We start from the raw sequence: 18,670 nt of genomic DNA, 5'->3' as shown, positions 1-18,670 counted from the left end.
ATGTGGAGTATGTATACTTTTTTGAACTTAAATCACTTTTTCTGCAGAAGTAGATAATAGTATAATTGTGTTCCAAAACACTGCCTACATGATAGTCTACTAACTCTAATTTCAACTGTATTTACATTACAGACTGTGCAAATATTCCTGTGGTCAATGTGTTATTTATTTACCTATTCTTATTTTAGGAACTGTTAACATTTATGGATATAGCCATTGATTTTACTGAAGAGGAGTGGGAATGCCTTCAGCCTGCTGAGAAAAATTTATATAGAGATGTGATGCTAGAGAACTATAGAAACTTGGCTTTCCTGGGTAAGTTTAACTTCCCTTTAAAATTATTAATTACTAATTATTATTTAATTTACTTCTGTTGCAGAGTATCTTCTGGAAATTCTCTATAAAAATGAGTTTCAGATTTGTGTTTCAAAGAAAAAGGGCATTTTTAGTACAGATATTTCTCTCTCTCTCTCTCTCTCTCTCTCTATATATATATATATATATATATATATATATATATAAAATAATTTTACTCTTTAATCTGTCTCTTTCTTTTTGTGTTGCACATCCTTCACTTTAGATAAGTAGTACCTAGTATAATTTAGTAATGTAAACTATTATAGACTACACATAGTAGGGGACACAGTTGAGTCATTCAAATGTCAAGGAGAAAACCAAACTAAAAAATGTTGAAAGAGTAGTCAACCAGCAGAAGAAATTTTCAGAAGCTTAGGTTTATTTATTATGATTGTAGTCATTGAACACATACTGCCCTATATTTATCACATTTTCAAATTCCTTGTTGTTCTCTGTTTTCTTCTTAATGATGTCCCAGTTTATTCAGATTAGCCATCAAAACATAGCTTTTGTTGTGAGGGCCAGCATGATCTGTTTAAAATCTTCTTGTTAGGAAACCTTTAAAGGAGCAAACAGAAGAGAGAGACACACACACACACAGTGAAAAGGAAAAAAGAAAAAAAAATGGCCACCCCTCTTAGCAGCTGCACATATAATACCCCAAAATTACATAGGTTCTGATACCATGACTACATTCTAACCCAGTGTTTCTTTAACCCCATGTGCTAGCTAACCAAGATTAGGTACAATTAATACAAATATAGAGCCCCTTCTCCCTAAGGACATTACCACAGAAACTAGATAGTACACCTGTAGAGTTGTCTTAATATCTTCAGGGAGAAACTGCTGGGCATTACAATTGTGGGACTCCGGGTGCCAGTTACAATCACTCCCACACTTTCCTGTCTATTCCAAGATCAGAATACCTAATACCTCCCCCCTTTTTAAAGGCCTTTTGAATAAATAATATTACTTATCTCCTTAATGCTGGTGGGGGCAAAAAATAGGGCAGGCATTGACAACAGCAAGTTCCAACATCAGTAAACATCCACCTATGAATATTTTTGACCCAGATGAAATTGAGTAAACATGAAGTTAACCAATCCAACAAGTCCAAAATTCATCGTCTTGTTGAACCGTATTAATGATATCTTTAAGGTAATCTAAGTTTTTTGAAATAAAATTACTATTATAACTTAAATTGAAGGTTCACATGGTATTAAATTTCTGATATCCTTTATGATGTAACAATAACAGAAAATCAATTGCAGCATAATTGTCAAGTATGGCTTGACAATGTTGTTTTTGTTCTTCATTAAGCCTATTTACATCCATGGAGGCATGACTAGTACTGTTTATGATAGCATAGGCGAGTTTCATAGTAGTTTTATAAGCCCATAGAGCTCATCCAGGTAAACTCAGCAAAAAGAATGTCAAAGCATTAAATTCTGCCTTAGAAAGAAGCTTCATTGAATCATCACAGTTTTTATCAAGAGAAATAGATCTTTTATGAATAAACTTCACAGGATTTTGACCTATCAAATACTATGTGGATGGTAAGGACACATTATTCTGCTAAGACTACAATGAATACCATGAGATATTTTTGCAGGTGTATAACAATTTTATGCAAGTGAGTCAAGATATTGTAATGGGTTCTTGAAGTCCAGGATCTGGCAGTACTGAATTTCCCAGAGCTGGTGTACAAAAACAGAGCAAAATTCTTGTTAAGACCAAAGCATTTACAGAGTTTTGTGTGAGTTTAGCAATCAAAGCAGTAACAAAGTTATCTAGAGTACATTCTAACCCCATTTTAGCCAACAGTTGTTGAGCTGAGGCTGTTAATTGTTTTATATCTCAACAAGTAACTAGAATTTATTATCTTGGGGTCCTCTTTTAATGTTACTCCTCTTTTGAGGATGAACTCTTATCTTCCAGGGTTAAATGAAACTTAGAAATCAGCTTGTGAAGTCACTGATGTAGATTTGTAATTGCTATTTTTCATGCATGAAGCTAAATTGCAAACAGGACATGTTAGCATAAGTGTAGCAGTCTATGCTTTTCCCCACGTGAGCAAAGGCATAGGAGCTTGTCATGCTGGTCAGGTGGAACCTCATATATTACATAATTTTATTGGTAATGGCTGTTTGAGAATAAAATATCTATTCAATGCAGATGACCAATTTTGAGTATTAACTTTATGTTGTATATTGAGCACATTAACTGTAAATAAAACAATATATAATGCATATTAATATAATAGAGGCTAGATCTTTGTTTGTTTCTGTTTTAAAAGGCAAGTATTAGGATACAATTTGCTCACTCAACAAAAGCTCATCCAAAAAATTATGAGAAATTTCATGATTTAAAACTATATCTCACTGATTAAAAATTGAGCAAAATGATGAGATGTAAAGGCAGGAGCATTATCCATCTTTAAACAAATAGGGCCTTTAGGAGCAGATCATGCTTGGTTTCTTTCCATGCTCTCTGCTGTAACTTACTTGACATTTTCTATTGTAGATTAAATTCTGTTATTAAATTTTTTCTTTTGTTTTGTGTTTTGCAATAATGCATTAGTAATAAATATTTTGAAGTGAATAAATCATTATAATTCTACTTTGTAATTTTTAAATATTTTTTATTTTGATTAATGATTTAATTTCTGGATCATTGTTTTTTATTGTGGCATGTTTGGATTCTTTTCACACACTATATATATATAAACTTGATACTGCTTGATAAACCTCTCCCATATTTGTTGAATTTCGGATTTGCACACTAGGAATACTCCTCTCATTTTTTCTCAAAAAAATTATTCACGTAAACATTGTGCCCATTGATGTTAATATTTTTCAACTTCACTGTCTAAACATTTTTAAAATAGTTATATAGTGTTCTTTGAGTAATTCATAATTTTCAGTATCCTAATGTTAAATTCTTAATGTTTTATTTTTGTTTTTTTGTCACTTGGCTTTAGCCATGCTTCTCTTTGTTTATATTTGCTGTACTATTTTTTATTTGTTCATTAAAGGAGCCAACAGTAGATTATATACTCCATTTTCACGAAAAAGTTATAAAACATTTAAATAAATAAAAATAGGCAAGAACAGTGCTGCATCCTTGTAATATTTGCTAATTGGGAGGTCATGCAAAAGTACGTCTTGTTTGAGAGAAGTCATAGATATTTAGAAACAGCATGGCTCAAACAATTTTAAAAAGACTTGTGTTGTAGTTCATGATATAGAATTTTTGGGGTAATCTCAAGCATTACACATGAAACATTAAAAGTTGGATGACATAAAGATCCAGAATTGCCAGTACTAAATATGTATCCATGAACAATTAAATAAGAAAATTGAAGAGATACCTCTGCTTTTGTGTTTAGTGCCAACATTTTCCTCAGTATTAAAGCTAGGGACTCAATGAGTGTGCCCATCAATGTCAAATGTTTAAAAATATGTACTTATATACTATTATTATTTAGTTATAAAATATTTTGTCGCTTAAAGTGTTATAAGAAATATATGCAGGACTTTGAATTAAGTGAAAGTTGGCATGCAGATATTAAGTTGTAGGAGCATTTCATTAACACGTAGAAGTCAGAAATTTAGTGAGCAAAATTTTGTCACCAGGGACTGTGTTTTGTGTAGGGTTGATATTATAGTAAAAGTCTCCATATTTTGATTTTATTGAGCGTAATAGGGTCAAGAGTTTTATTTTACCACATAGTGAGGGTATTATGTTCTTCATAAATACTAGTAGAAGGAATACAATACATTGTAAGAACAAAATTTATAATTATATGAAATAATGATTGTTAATTCATTCTATTTAGTCATTTTACCTTGTATATATAGTATAAATTACAATCATATATTTATAAATAAAGTTGTATTTGTCAATAAAGGAAATTCTCATATCACATGAATGTAAAAATATAAAAATCAATTTATTATACTTGATTGTCATGTGTTGAATTCATCCAAATATTATGGCCACAGGCTATGCAAGGTTTTTATAGTCTTTTAAAATGTTTTTACCAAAAAATTTTATAGACATATATGTGTATATTTCTTAGTAAATTTTTTGCTCTTATTTCTTTTTAAGAGTCCATTGCTTCTTTACCCTTGTTGAATATTTATGGTATTATCACTCAAAATCTACTAGTTATTTTCATGTCTCTATGTCATGGTAGACAAAAATAATTTTTGGACACACTTTAAAAAACCCAGAAATGTTTGTATATGTTTTACATTTCTCTTATTCTACTGACAGTGAAGGTAGCTGGTAGATATTTCCTTAATACCCAATACTATCTTATGAAAGAAAAAAGGCTGTTAAAGATTCTTTTCTAAACTTTATTATATTACTCTTATTAATGATGTCCTCCTCTTGGATACTGTGGTCTCTACAAGAATTTGGATAATATTCTCAAGGTAATTTTTTCTGTACATTTTTATTGAACTAATATATTTTTTGGATTTATGGTGACTTTGGACTTACTAATCTGGTACACTCCTGATGTACTTATTTTACCTTAACTTCATCTTATGTATGCAAAATATATTTATCCCAGTCTAATAGGTATTATTTTTTTAAATTTTTGTTTATTTCAGCCAGAAAAGGGCCTAAAACATATATTACATGAAGTGATAAGTGCAAAATATGAAAGTTGTGATCTTGACTATTTACCACAAAAGAAAATATGGAAAACTACAAGTGAGAGTGAACAACAGAAATCATATAAAAAAATCAGGCCTTGTTCATCACCAGAGAATTTATACTGGAGAGAAGCCCTATGAATATAAAGAATGTTGCAAAGCTTTTAGTAAAAAAAAAAAAAAAAAAAAAAAAAAAAAAAAAAAAAAAAAAAAAAAATCTTATTTACCACAGAGGAACACAAAATGGAGAGAAGCCCTACAAATGTAAAGAATGTGGAAACGCTTTTGCTCAAAAATCAAACCTTATTCACCACATCAGAACTCACACTGGAGAGAAGCCCTACAAATGTAAAGATTGTGGCAAAGCTTTTGGTCAAAAATCACACCTTATTTACCACAGCAGAACTCACACTGGAGAGAAGCCTTACAAATGTAAAGATTGTGGTAAAGCTTATCGTCGAAAATCAGACCTTATTTGCCACATCAGAACTCACACTGGAGAGAAGCCCTACAAATGTAAAGATTGTGGCAAAACTTTTGGTCAAAAATCACACCTTATTTACCACAGTAGAACTCACACTGGAGAGAAGCCCTACAAATGTAAAGATTGTGGTAAAGCTTATGATCGAAAATCAGACTTTATTTGCCACATCAGAACTCACACTGGAGAGAAGTCCTACAAATGTACAGAATGTGGCAAGGCTTTCAGTCAAAAATTCCACCTTACTTGCCACAACAGAACTCACACTGGAGAGAAGCCTCACAAGTGCAAAGTATGTGACAAAGTTTTTACTCAAATATTACACCTTATGTGTCACAGGAAAATTTACACTGGAGAGAAACCTTACAAATATAAGGAATGTGGCAAAGCTTTTAGCAATAAAACAGGCCTTATTCACCACAACAGAACTCACACTGGAGAATAGCCATACAAAAGTGAATAATGTGGAAAAGCATTTAATAAAAAATAAAACTTTATTCACCACAGCAGCAGACATCATGGTGAATGTGAAATGTGAATAAAGTAATGATACTTTTAAAGAAAGACTAAACCTTGGGCCTGGGGTTATGGTTCCATGGTAGAATGCTAGCCTTACATGTTCAGATCCTGGGTTCGATCCTCTGCACCACATAAAAATAAATAAGTGAAATAAAGGTATTGTATCCAACTACAACTTAAAAATAAACACTTAAAAAAGAAAGACTAAACCTTATTAACAACAGAATTTATACAGAAAAGAACCCCTACAAATTGAAACAATGTAGCAAAGCTTTTAATAAGAAATTGATTCTTTTCACCACTAGGCTACTTATTCTGGAAAGAATACATCTAAATGTAGAGAATGTAGAAACATTTTAAATTATATATTATATATTACTAGACATCAGAGAAAACACACTGGAGAGAAGCTCTACAAATGAGACCATTGTACCATTACTCTAAGAAAGGGACAACATTTAATCCTCACCACAATAACCATAGCTTAGAGAAAATTTTGTAATGTGAAAATTGACAATGTGACAATTCCTCTAAAATTTATTCAGCAACACTCAGCACCTGTGGACACACACTGGTTAGAGAAAATACAAATGGAAAAAAATGTAGCTACATGTTTCTTAAACACTGCTTATTTTTGGAGAATTCATTGTGCCCAGAAACCCTAAAAAGTTAAATAATATTTCCAAAATGTATTTACATTTTAAATTCATTGAACATCTGAAAACTCATACTAGTGGCGAACATTGAACAGATTTTGTCCAAAATGTATGCCTTATATAACAATGAAACATTTATAATAAATGTGAGAGTATAGTAGAGTTATTATCTATATATTACACCTTGATGTATATGAGGATCAGTAAAATACAGAACTCATTTAAGTTTAGAAAACAAGTAGTTGTCTTTAAATTTTGCTTAAATTTATTAAGCATTATCAAGTTATTTTGTAGAAATATCAGTCATAAATATCATATATGCATAGTGAATAAACTTCATCTTTGAAAGAATATAATTGTTTTTCTATATCTAAAATTACTATTTTCACTTTTGAATACTGAGAAAAGAATTATATGAAATCTATTTTTGATTTTTAACACTCAAGTGTAATATTTTAAACTTTAATATTTTTGTATTTCAGTTTAAGTTTAGGTATTTTTATACACTGAGCCACATTCCTAATCCCTCTCTCCACTTTTTCAAATTTTGAGACTGTCTTGCTAAGTTTCTTGAAACCACACTAAGTTGCTGAGGCTGAATTTAAATTTCTGAAATTACTCAGCTTCCCAATTTGCTTGGATTACAAGAGTTATAAGAGTTATAAGAAGGATATAGATATAGGAAAATAAGCCCCAGATTTTCATATCTTGATTTATACATTTTAAAATTTAACTTTTTAACATTTTAACATTTCCTAGTGATTTTAATAGACTGAATTTCCACAAACTTAAAGGTAGCTCTTACATGAAAGAAGAGCTTTATCTTATGTGCATAATGGCCTTCTAGACTTCATCCTCATTGGAGACATTTCATTTTTCATGGAATGAGGTCAATGATCAGTGTTTTCATGTACATTAGTAAATTCTGACATCTTTGTTATTCTATAGGTAGTGTTATTGTCAAGCACAGCAAAGGACGAGGCCCTTGAGCCAAGCTTGAACTCAGAACCTCCAAGGAAAAGAGGTGCCCAACAGAAAGGTAAGCAGAGAGGTTCCAAGACCCAAAGGGAGCAGAGATGTCACGTAAGGTTTTCTCATAAACATTTCTTAAACCAGAAGTTCTCCATCCCAGCTGCACAGATGGCCAAGATTCAACTAATGTAGTATCTCAGGGTTCCCAGGGGTTTCAGAACTGTAGCTCCAGTGGAGAACTGCAGTCCACAGATTGTTAGTGCACACTTCTATGGAACAGTAAACGGAAACCTAGAGTGTAAAGGACCTGCAGTCCCAAGAATTCACCTATTTCCTCCACTAGGACCAGGAGGGAAATGATGGTGGCTTTGTGCCCCACTGGAGACCCAGGAGCCACAGTAAGCTTCTCCAGGGTCTCCTGATCCTGCTGGCACAGCCCCTTGGCTTGCAGGAAGGGAGGGGCCCTGACTTACCCAGGGCACAGAGAGGCTGCCTGAGCCTGCCAACATCAGTGCAGTCCCTGCACCTGCCTGGGCTCGTGAGTTGCCGACAGAAAAAATGGTGCACTTTACATGCCCTGTCTCCTGCCCAAGTGGCACAGAATTCTACCTCATTGACAGGAAAAGCAAGAATACACAGCACAGGTCCAGCTGTCCAGGAGTTATCAGAACAGAGGAAGGACAAACATTAATGTTTAACAGAACAATCATTATTTGCAAAGTTTGTTAAGAGTCACCAGACGTCTCCCACCTGGGGCTTTCCCATTCCTGGTCATCCTTGTCTCTTTCTTCCTTGGTGTGTTTCTGAACCATCTGCATTCCACCAGCTTTCACTGAAATGAAAACAAAAGGCAAGTATGATTAGTCCAGATGGGGAACTGCCTCGGAGGTTTGCCAGTGGCCACAAGTCAGTTTGGAGACCCTGGCAGTGACAATCATTAACTGGGGGTAAGGGGGTAGTGTGGTTTTGAGGAGATTCAATGTGTTACCTGTGAAATGCTATCTCTTACTCCAGATGTTAGAAACTTTCCAAGACTCTGGGGTCCCTTTTTGGTTACCTCTCACATATTTTGTAAGAACAGTCACATAACCAAAGTGTGAAGCATGCGGAGCAGTGGCTGCTTAGTTCTGCACATCTTATTGATACAGGGGCTCCCTAAACCCTGTCCTACCCTGTAAGCATTATTTTCTCAAATACCAGTGATGCTTTTTATAGGTGACATAGCTACAGGTGACACAGAACAGCTACTATGTTAGTCACAGAGCCTAGTCAGGAGTGGCAAAGATTTCCAGAGCAGCCCTTCCCAGGCTGTGCTGTGAAACCCTCCTATTGGTAGATGTTCATTCTGGTTTAAGGAAAACAGCCTCATTGCATTTGGGTATGGTGGCACACGCATGTAATCCAGCAGCTCAGGAAGCTGAGGCAGGAGGATTGTGAGTTCAAGCCAGCCTCAGGAACTTGGAAAGGCCCTAAGCAACTTAGTGAGACCCTGTCTCTAAATAAAACATTAAAAATGGATGGAGATGTGGCTCTGTGGTTTAAGTGCCCTTGGGTTCATATTCTTCACATTGGGTTCAATCTCCCCCACCAAAAGCTTCATCAAGATCTAATTTATGTACAATTCATTCATGTAAATTATATAATACAGTGGTTTGAGTGAATTCAAAGTTATGCAACCATCACTACAATAAGTTTCTGTCACTCAAGCAGAAAATCCCACACCCACAAACAGTTGCTCCCTGTTCACCTGTCCCCCAGCTCCCAACAACCAGTTACAACAGTTACTTGGGCTGGTCTCTTCTGGACACCTGGAATAGAAATGGAATCATAAAACACATGGGCTTGGGTGGCTAGCTCCTTTCAGACAGCACGTGTTCAGGTTTGCCTGTGCTGCAGTGTGAGAGCTCCATCCTTCTCTAGGACAAAACACCCCATCGCACAGACTCACCGCGTTCCATTCCTCTATTCATCACATGGTGGATATATGGGTTGTTTCCACTTTTCAGCTGTTATGGATAATAAGCTTTGAACACATTTTGTGACTTTTTCTGTGTACATATTTTCATTTTCTTAGGTTTGCATTTAGGAATGAATGGCTGGGTCACATATTGACTCTGCATTACACTTGTGAGGAACCAGGATTGCTTTTCAGTTGTGCGCCATTTTCCATTCTCACCGGTGTGAGGATTTTTGCACATATGTCCACACTTGTTATTGTCTATTTAATTATAGCTATTCTAGTGGGTGGGATGTGCTATTTCATAGTAGTTTAATTCACATTTGCCAAACACTAACATGTTAATACTATCTTACAAGGAGAAAGAGAGTGGGACATGGGACCCAGGATCTAATGGGTATAGGAAATACTAGGCTGAACAAAAGCAAATGGGCTTCTTCTAGAGAGATTTTGGGGCCCTTTAGCATAGTAATGTGCAACATGAAGTTTTATGAGGGGCATAGAGCATGCAGTCTCCCCCAGATGTTTCTTTTACTTTTTTTTCTGTGTGTGTGTGTGTGTGTGTGCGCGCGCGCGCGCACGGACACACTGGGGATTGAACCCAGGGGAGCTTTACCATTGAGCAACATCCCCAAACCTTTTTTTAAATTTTGAGACAGGATCTCACTAAATTGTCCAGGCTGGCCTCAAACTTGTGATCCCCCTGCTTCAGCCTACCAGGTTGCTAGGATTACTGGTATGCCTGGCCCCAGATGCATTTGACTCAGTTTTTGTTTTGATCTATTTTTGGTTTTGCAGTAACGCTGTTATCATCTTTTAGCACCATAGTGTCCCATGGGATAGAATTTGGAAATACTATCCATATATCCAAAAAGCTGACCTCACATGGTGGTGTAGAGCTGAGGGTCTCTGAAGAAGCTGCACCCATATAGAAGATCTTGCAGACTGTTTGACTGGCTGAGCAAGAGGACTGCGATTGAGGAGAGATGGAAGATTTCAGATGGGGATCCCAAGCATCTTGGTATTTCTTAGGCTCTTTAGTAGCCACTTAATTTCAACTCCTGTATCTGCCATTATAACGTCAGATAAAACTCTCAGAATAAACCACTAAGCTTTGCAGACCTATAAGAATCCACCAAGCTAAGCATATTTAAGGTAATGGCTAAAACTACAGGAAAGATTTTCTCCCTCTGCTTATAGCCAGCCTACCTGATGACCTACCAAATGTTTGCTAAATGTATTGATTTTTGTTTTGTGGCTGTAAAAGTTGCATGGTGGAGTATGTCATGCAATGCCACTTCCCAGACCACAGTCACTCCTCTTTGGCTTAGAATAAACTATTTTCTTGTTTCCTGTTTCTTGTTTCTTGTTTGCATTTACCCCAGTTTCTTGATGCAGGCCTTAGGGAGTCCCACCCTTGCCCTACTCAGGGCAGCTACTGGGTCTTCGGCCATGAAGCATCCACATCCCACAGTACCATCCATTTGTCACTCCAGCTCCTCCGGAGTCCCAAATCTGGGTGGACCTTGTTGGTTCACAAAAGTCCAGGGCAAGTTGATGATGCTGATGAACAGGAAGAGACTTTGAAGTCACCTCAGGCTCACATGCTCCAAGTTGATTAGTCTTAAATTTCTCAGACTTCAGGAAGACGATGACGCTTGCTTCTCAGGGACAATGGCACCCTAGCAGCTGTCCCTCAGATGAAGGCAAAACAGGCATCAAGTAAAATAAAGGGTTGTGTTTAAACAGTTTAAACAGTGCCCATGCTGGTCTGGGATTGGAACCACAATCTCCCTGTGCCCCACCACTTCTTTCATGGAGCGGGGACATTCTACTTTGGAAAGAAAGAAATAGGATCCTGTTTAGTGATCCGCTTTTTATCCTAGGAATTCATTTCTAATCATTTTGCATCTGACTGTGAGATCTTATGCCTTGTGGTCTCCAACTCATCAAGTCTTTACTTGATAGGCTCTGCTTCTTTTCTCATGTTGCCCATTATAATAAACTTAACCATTTGGGCAGACTTGTATGTGCACTTAGAGTTGTATATGCAGATATTTTGTCACCTGGGGCCCTAGGAGTTAGTCCTCCTGTTGGTTTTTGTCTGCTCCTTCTTGCTCTCGTGCAGGCGACTATGGATCACATACTTGACTTCACCAGGCCTGTCAGGAAGATCTTATGGGGCCCATGGTGTAGTCAGCAATTCTTTCAAGAAATGCTGCTTCTGTTTCTACTAGATCAAGAGGAAGGTGCCTGAAAGTCATTACCAAGGATTTCTTAGACTGGAACAGCCAGACCTGACAGTGTAATCTGAACCCCACTCATAGAAGCCGGCCTCATTTACCAATTCTCAAGGAGATTTGTGCCTCCATTCAGAGCCCATGCTGACATCCAAGGCTACAAGGGCCCTTCCTTGCCATTCCACTGTGTTGCTGGGGAGGGTCCCCTCTGCCATGTCTCCCCCAGGGTTTGGCTTCTGAGCATGAAGCATTATGCTGGAGTCTGGGGTCTGTGAGCCAACTATCATGGTGTCTGAATTTCAGTTCCTTGTTTTTGGTTTCTAAGGATTTTCCTCACTTTAAACTCATATTAAAAAAAAAAAAAAGATAGTTGAGTACAGGAGGCTGAGGAAAGAGGATCACAAGTTCAAAGCCAGCCTCAGCAACTTAGTGAGATGCTAAGCAACTCAGTGAGACCCTGTCTCAAAATAAAATTCAATAAAAGGAATGGGAATGTGGCTCAGGGGTTAAGTTCCCCTGAGTTCAATATCTGATAGAGAGAGAGAGAGAGAGAGAGAGAGAGAGAGAGAGAGAGAGAAATCTATTAGTGGACGGCTTTTAAATTTAAGATTTCCCAGCCTGTATAGTACTCTATTAGAAATGGATTTTGAAAATAAAATTCTGCAGTACAGTAAATGTCTTTCCACTCTCTTGAAATGTAGAATTTGAGAATTATGTTTTTGACCAAAAGAAGGGCCTAGAACCATCCCATGAATTTTTTTTCTTTTTAAAATTCTTTTCGTAGTTGTACACAGACAGCATGCCTTTTATTTTATTTACTTATTTTTATGTGGTGCTGAGGATTAAACTCAGTGCCTCACACAAGCTAGGCAAGTGCTTTTCCACTAAGCTATAGCCCCAGCCCCCATAAAATGTTTTTCACAATACATTTTTCTTTTCTCACACCTTGATCCCATGCCCTTCAGAAATTGATTAGAGATTTTTTTTTTGTTCCACCAAAATGCATATGTTGAAGTCTTAACATCTTAAATAGTGTGCCTTTAAAGAGGTAATTAAGTTAAAACTAGGTCAGTTCCTGAACCAATAACACTGATGTGCTTGTGGGGTACCCCAGACTGTAGGGATGGACAGGGGCTTTCTGGTACGTACATACACACAGGTGGAAGTGCTAAAACTTGAGTCCCCAATATGCTGCTGAACTTGCACCCCAGATGGAAGGAAGGGAAAGTGCTTCTGAGCAATGAGAATCCACTGTGAAGGTGCTAAGGCACTCAGGCCACAGAGGGCCACTCCATTCACTTTCCAGAGACTGTTGTGGCCCACAGGCCCTGAGGGCTTTGTCTCAGCTAGAAGGGCTGGGTGTGTCTTCCATAGCTTTATACTCCATTCAGGACACAGCTTTGACCTCAATGACAAACTGGGTGGGGAACTGGGAGGGTCGGTGGGCAGATAACCATATCCCCTTCAAGCTGAGAAGTGTGACGGTCAGCAGTGTAGGGAATCTAGAATTTAGGAAAAGAAATTAGTTCTAAAAATGCCAGGGGAATGTAGGATCCCTTGCCTGGAGGTACTGGAGAAGCCCAGCAGTGAGGATTGTTGGCTGAGGCAGGGACTGTCAGGTGTTTGCCTATCCAACTCCCAGTGTCCCTTGCAATTGGTTTGGGGCCATTTAACTGGGTCCTAGACAAAGGAATGGGAAAAGTGACTGGTGGGCAGCATAGTGCTGTTCATCTCAGGACCTTAGATGTGCTATGTGGCAAGGGGAAATCAAGGCTGTGAGTAAGAGGCTGATCAGCTGATCTGATCATGAGAAGATTGCCTGCATTATCCACATGGCCCATGTGATCACAAGGGTCTTCAAACATGTAAGAGGTACAGAAAGAGTCAGGGTTGTTGGATGTGAAGGAAGAAGGATGTAAGCAGCCACTGTGGCCTCTGCAGATGGAGAAGGGACCACAAGGTGAGTGGGTGCCTCTGGACTCTGGGAACGGCAGGGGAACCGTTCTCCCCCGAAGCCTCCAGAAGGACCAGCCCAGCTGACACCTTGACTCATATTGGACTTCTCACCTCCAGAATCATAAGTTAATAAAGAAGTGAATTATTTTGCAGTTACTAAAACAAACACAGTGGCCTGTTTCCCACTTGACTTTAAATAAATACACTCATGTGTAATGATTTTAAGTTTACAGTGGTTTTAAACAATAACAAGGTTATTGTGTTTTGCTATAGTAGTCATAAAAACTAACCCAGTGAAGCATGCCGCTTGCGGGCCCCAAGCATGCTGACCCACACTTATCCCCCTCTGTAGTGGCTTTGCCTTGAAACAGCAGTGTCCTGCAGCAGGAGGGGTCTGGGCCTCTGTACTGTTTCTTGTAGAGGGTCGCCCAGGAAACAAATAAACCTTAATTTGTTCAGCTCACTTACTGTACTTTTTACAAAAGTGAATATCCTTTATATATATACAAAGACTTCTGAGGTTGAGAAGGGGAAACTATTCATAAAACCAAGTCAGAACGCACAGAGCACTGGCTGAAATGAAAAGGACACACATAGAAGATGTTAGAAGGGGAAAATAACCAAAGGTGGCTAGGGAACAACAGCAAAATCTAGAAAGGCTGTGTTCCAGCCTGACCAGAAGCTTCTTAAAACAAAACAAAACAAAAGAACAACAGAAAAAAAAACACAATAACTGAAGGCTATTTTCCCCTTGGCATGCTGGAACCAAAAGCACACCTCTGACCTGCATCTAGCTGAGAACATGAGGACGCTGTTGGGCAGTCTGTGACTATATGCTTAATACAATAAAAAACAATGGAGCTTCACATTTGTATCAGTAGAATGGCCTGGATAACTTGAAAACCCTCCTACAGGAAGATAATTGAGGGAGAAATGTTACCTACAACATTATAAATTCTCCCTTAACTCATGACTGACCAACTGGTTCATATTCATATATTCACTTGACTTAGTTCTATGCGGGGGGGGGGCTCCTACTTTTTGAAGAAAACTATATAACATTAGTAACATTCAATGCTATCATATCAGATTTATGACACCTCACTGACACATGGTTTTGGCTCCTCTGAAAAATGGGGACAGGAGAATGTGGCCAGCAACATGTATTTATTCACATCACTGCCAAAACCCACAGAGACTGGCAGAGATGAGTAACAGTATGGCTTGTAATCATGTCCTCCTTTCTGCTGTGGAAGGCTATTGCTACTGTTGGGGGAAATAGCAAGGAATCTCACTACTTTTAACTTTGTTAATCCAGTTTTGCAAAACTTCTCATAAAATAAGCATTCTTCACCCCATTTCTCTGCAAATATTTTGTAGCGGAGAACAGTGGTGGGGTCTCCAGTCACTAAATGGATTTCTTCTGCAAAGAGTTGGCAGAATGTGGTGTAGGTCATCCATCACTCTCAAGTGACGATACTTTGTATCTGAACAGAACCTTCCTTTCACACTAACCAGAAGCCTTTACAAACTGCCCCAATAATATCACACCTTCAGAGGCAGCATCTGGCAAGTGACAGGGTCCCCTGTCTGGCTGTAAGCAGCAAAGGCCCTTCAGCCTGGTCCCCTAGTCACATACTCCAAACAGTTTAGACAGTTTTTTAAATGGCACTGTCCTCAGGGTCCCAATGATAAGGTGACTACTAATTTAATTACAGTGCCAAGTGCTTAGAACTATGCTGGCACAGTATTACACCCAGCAAATTACAGTCACCATTTCCTGCATTCTGCAACCTAAATGAGGGAAGGTGACCGCTTGCACCATTAGCACACAATGGAGAGGTCTCACACAGGGAAGTTGGAGGCTTACCATGCTTTGGGGAATAGAAGGTGAGAAAGGGCCTGAAGTAACTCCCAGGAGAAAGCTGTTTGTGGAGTATCTCATGCCAGGCACATTGGGATCCCTGGGATTTAAAGATACCAATAAGACCCAGCCCTGGAAGCCAGGAGAAGAGAGGCAGACAGGGGGAGGTAAGTGCAATAAAGAAAATGGGACTACTGTGGCGAGAGGGAAGAAGGGACCTGATCCAGAGAGCAATAAAGAGAAAACACAAAAAGAACAGCAAGACAGTCACTGTAAGAAAATTTTATTATTTCTGATTAAGGATTTAAGCACAAGTTTGTTATCTAATTTAAGCATTTAATAAAAGTGTTCCCAAAGTTTTCAAGGCAATTATTTTAATTATGAATTATGCTCTTGGCTATCTTTGATGATTATTATAGTGGCTGGCAGAATGGCTTACTCTTTAGCAACACCAGACTGAAGAACATTGGGAGCTTCCTGGGAAAAGAGGCTTGCACACAGGTCCTCTGTAAACTGGGGAAAGCATGCCTCCCAAGAGCACTGCAGAGCCAATATTGCAATTTCCAACTACTGTACCTTCCAAGTACCTGTCTACCTAGGCCTCTGGGCTCAGAGCCCAGGGCCTTTCCTTCAACTCTGGCTAAGTCTTATTGGCCTTGAAAATGCTGTGTGACAGTGACAGCTACCCAAAGCACTCCTGCTAGACTTGGGCCCCACAGTTCAGAAATCCCTGGAGTTTACTGTGGTTAACTGACCTGGGGGCTTTGATCCTGAGGAGGGCAGCTGAGAGCTTGGAAGAGTCACAGCAGCAAAGGCTATGTGCTGGGACTTATCCAGAGGAAGATCTTCATGCCATTCTGGGATTTTACATTTGAGGAAATCTGAGTCCCAGAGAAATGTAGTGGCCTGTCTCCAAACTTAGAACCCAAGTTCACTGTTACATAGGTGCGAATAAATTGCCTCTTCTCTTGTTAGGCATAAATAAATCATTATTGTTTTAATTCAAAAGCCTTGTAGTTTACAATTCAAGCAAAATTAGAATTCTGCATAAATATTTCTCCCAGAGTTAACATGTACACTTGATAATTATGATCTTAAAAATATCCATATGGATATGTCTTTATATGCAATTTAATTACTGCTACTTTGATTTGGTATCATTCCAGCAAATATATTTGAATGAATTCACTACCCTGGGAGAGTGGACAGTCTCAGGAAGACTGCTGCTGCAAGGTTCTGGGGTGTCAACCCTACCATGAGGGTAAATAAAGGTGTTCCTCCCAACACAAAAGCACAGAGCTACAGGCAGCTGGGCAGGGACACCTTGCTGTAGGAATTAAAGATCAGAGCTATCCTTAAAGGAAATCCCTTCGAGGGTGGTTTTGCTTGTGTTTTGTATTTTGTTTTTCTGTGCTACTGATAGCACTCAGGGCACCAGGTACTCTGTCTCTTAGCCATACCTTAGCTCTTTGTTTTTGTTGTTATGAGCAAAAGCTCCCAAAACCATTTCCATTACAGTGGGACACTTTTCTAACAGGTCCTGATAAGTCCTCTTGGAACAGTCAGCCATTTTTTTTTTTTTAATTCTAGTGCAAGTTGTTGCTGTTGAGAGGCTGTCACTAGTGATGTATATTCCTCCTCTGCAGTGTAACATATTTAAAGAATTGTCCCTATTCCCTGTAATGAGGCAGAGAATTTGTGTCCTACAGTGGGAGACAGATTACGAATTCTTCACTATTAGATGGCATAGATGTGTCACAAAAAAAAGCTTCAGTCCTCAGAGGATTTGTCAGCATAAGATTGAGTTCTAGTACTGACGTTTGCAATTAAGACCCTAAAAGAACCCCAAACCTCAATGTGACCTGTCTTCTGTCACCTAAGTACTTTGATCTGCTCACCAGGTGTCTTTCCATATGGATCCACTGTCCCTTGAAAGGGCAGCAGAAATGGAAATCGACCAGTCTGGAAAACATCAGAGCAAACAGAACTGTGAGCAGAGAGAGAGAAGGCCCCAGTGAACTCAAAGGCTGCTTAAATTCCTATATTCTAAGAAAGATGGCTCTTTCCTGAGTTTAGCTTGTTTGGCTCAGAAGATTAGCATTTTCTTTCTTTTTTTAAAGCACATTTGAAAAACAAAGCTGAACGTGAAAGAAAGTAGGGTAAGAGAAGTCATACTCAGTGAATAAGGATGAAAATGATTTCTGCCCCTTTGGTTCTTTTATCAGTACCCAATGCTGTCGGGCTACAATTAATCATCCCGATATTAAAAACACAGACTCCTGTTACTCTTTAAAAAGGAAAAAAGAAAGAAACCCTGTACATTCTTAGTAAACAATAACAGCTCAAACTTTGTCTTTTGTAAAGTTGTGCAACTGGGCTTAGGCCAATGTCATTAGCAAGCAACGGTCACAGATAGACTATGTGTCGCACTCGTCATGACAGCGGGTCTTGGCGGGCGCCAACCGCAGCGGGTGGTGCAGCGGTGGAATCCCGCACAGGCCTGCGGACCGCGCCCGGGCGCCCGCGCTCGGGCATCAGGGCTCCCAGTTCCTCCAGGGCCTCCTGCGCCCAGCGCCCCCGAGAGTAAGCGGCAACGAGTCAGTACCTGCAGGCGGGTGTCCAGCTTTAGTCTGTAGTTTCCCTTCGGGAGGCGAAGACATGGTGCCACCGGAGTTCCGTGGGGCTGGGCGGCCGCGTCGACGCGGCTGGCGGACCTGAAGGGAGTGTGTGTGCGAGAGCGAGAGTATGCGCAGGGGGCAGGCCAGCCCGGAGGGCACGCCTCCTCCCCCCCCTGCGGGGGCGTGGCTGATGAGCGTCAATGTGGCACGCTCCGCCCTCCTGCACCGGGAGCGCCGACGTCACTGCGGTCGCCCTGCACCGCCGGCCTCCTGCGGGCCGTGCCACGTTGGGGATAGTGGGGAGGAGCGAACGGGAAGGAGGGCGTGGCGTTCGGTTTTAGGGGAAATAGGGGTCTTGGCTGGCTGAGGACCTGGAGAGTAGCTGG

The 18,670-nt window shown here is 39.2% G+C and overlaps 1 long non-coding RNA gene across 1 annotated transcript; it reads right to left on the bottom strand.

The window, feature by feature from the left end:
• Window positions 1–714: 714 nt before the first annotated feature.
• Window positions 715–18,433, bottom strand: LOC144255875 (uncharacterized). Its single transcript, XR_013343971.1, has 3 exons — window positions 18,272–18,433; window positions 8,400–8,481; window positions 715–915 (listed from the first exon to the last, which is right to left on the bottom strand). It is a non-coding gene; the product is annotated as an uncharacterized LOC144255875 (long non-coding RNA).
• Between the last annotated feature and the right edge of the window lie 237 nt (window positions 18,434–18,670).

Source organism: Urocitellus parryii, chromosome 7, assembly GCF_045843805.1.
Source record: "Urocitellus parryii isolate mUroPar1 chromosome 7, mUroPar1.hap1, whole genome shotgun sequence".
NCBI classification, from domain to species: domain Eukaryota; kingdom Metazoa; phylum Chordata; class Mammalia; order Rodentia; family Sciuridae; genus Urocitellus; species Urocitellus parryii.
Note: the sequence above shows the minus strand (reverse complement) of the source record. Positions and strands in the feature narration are given on the sequence as shown.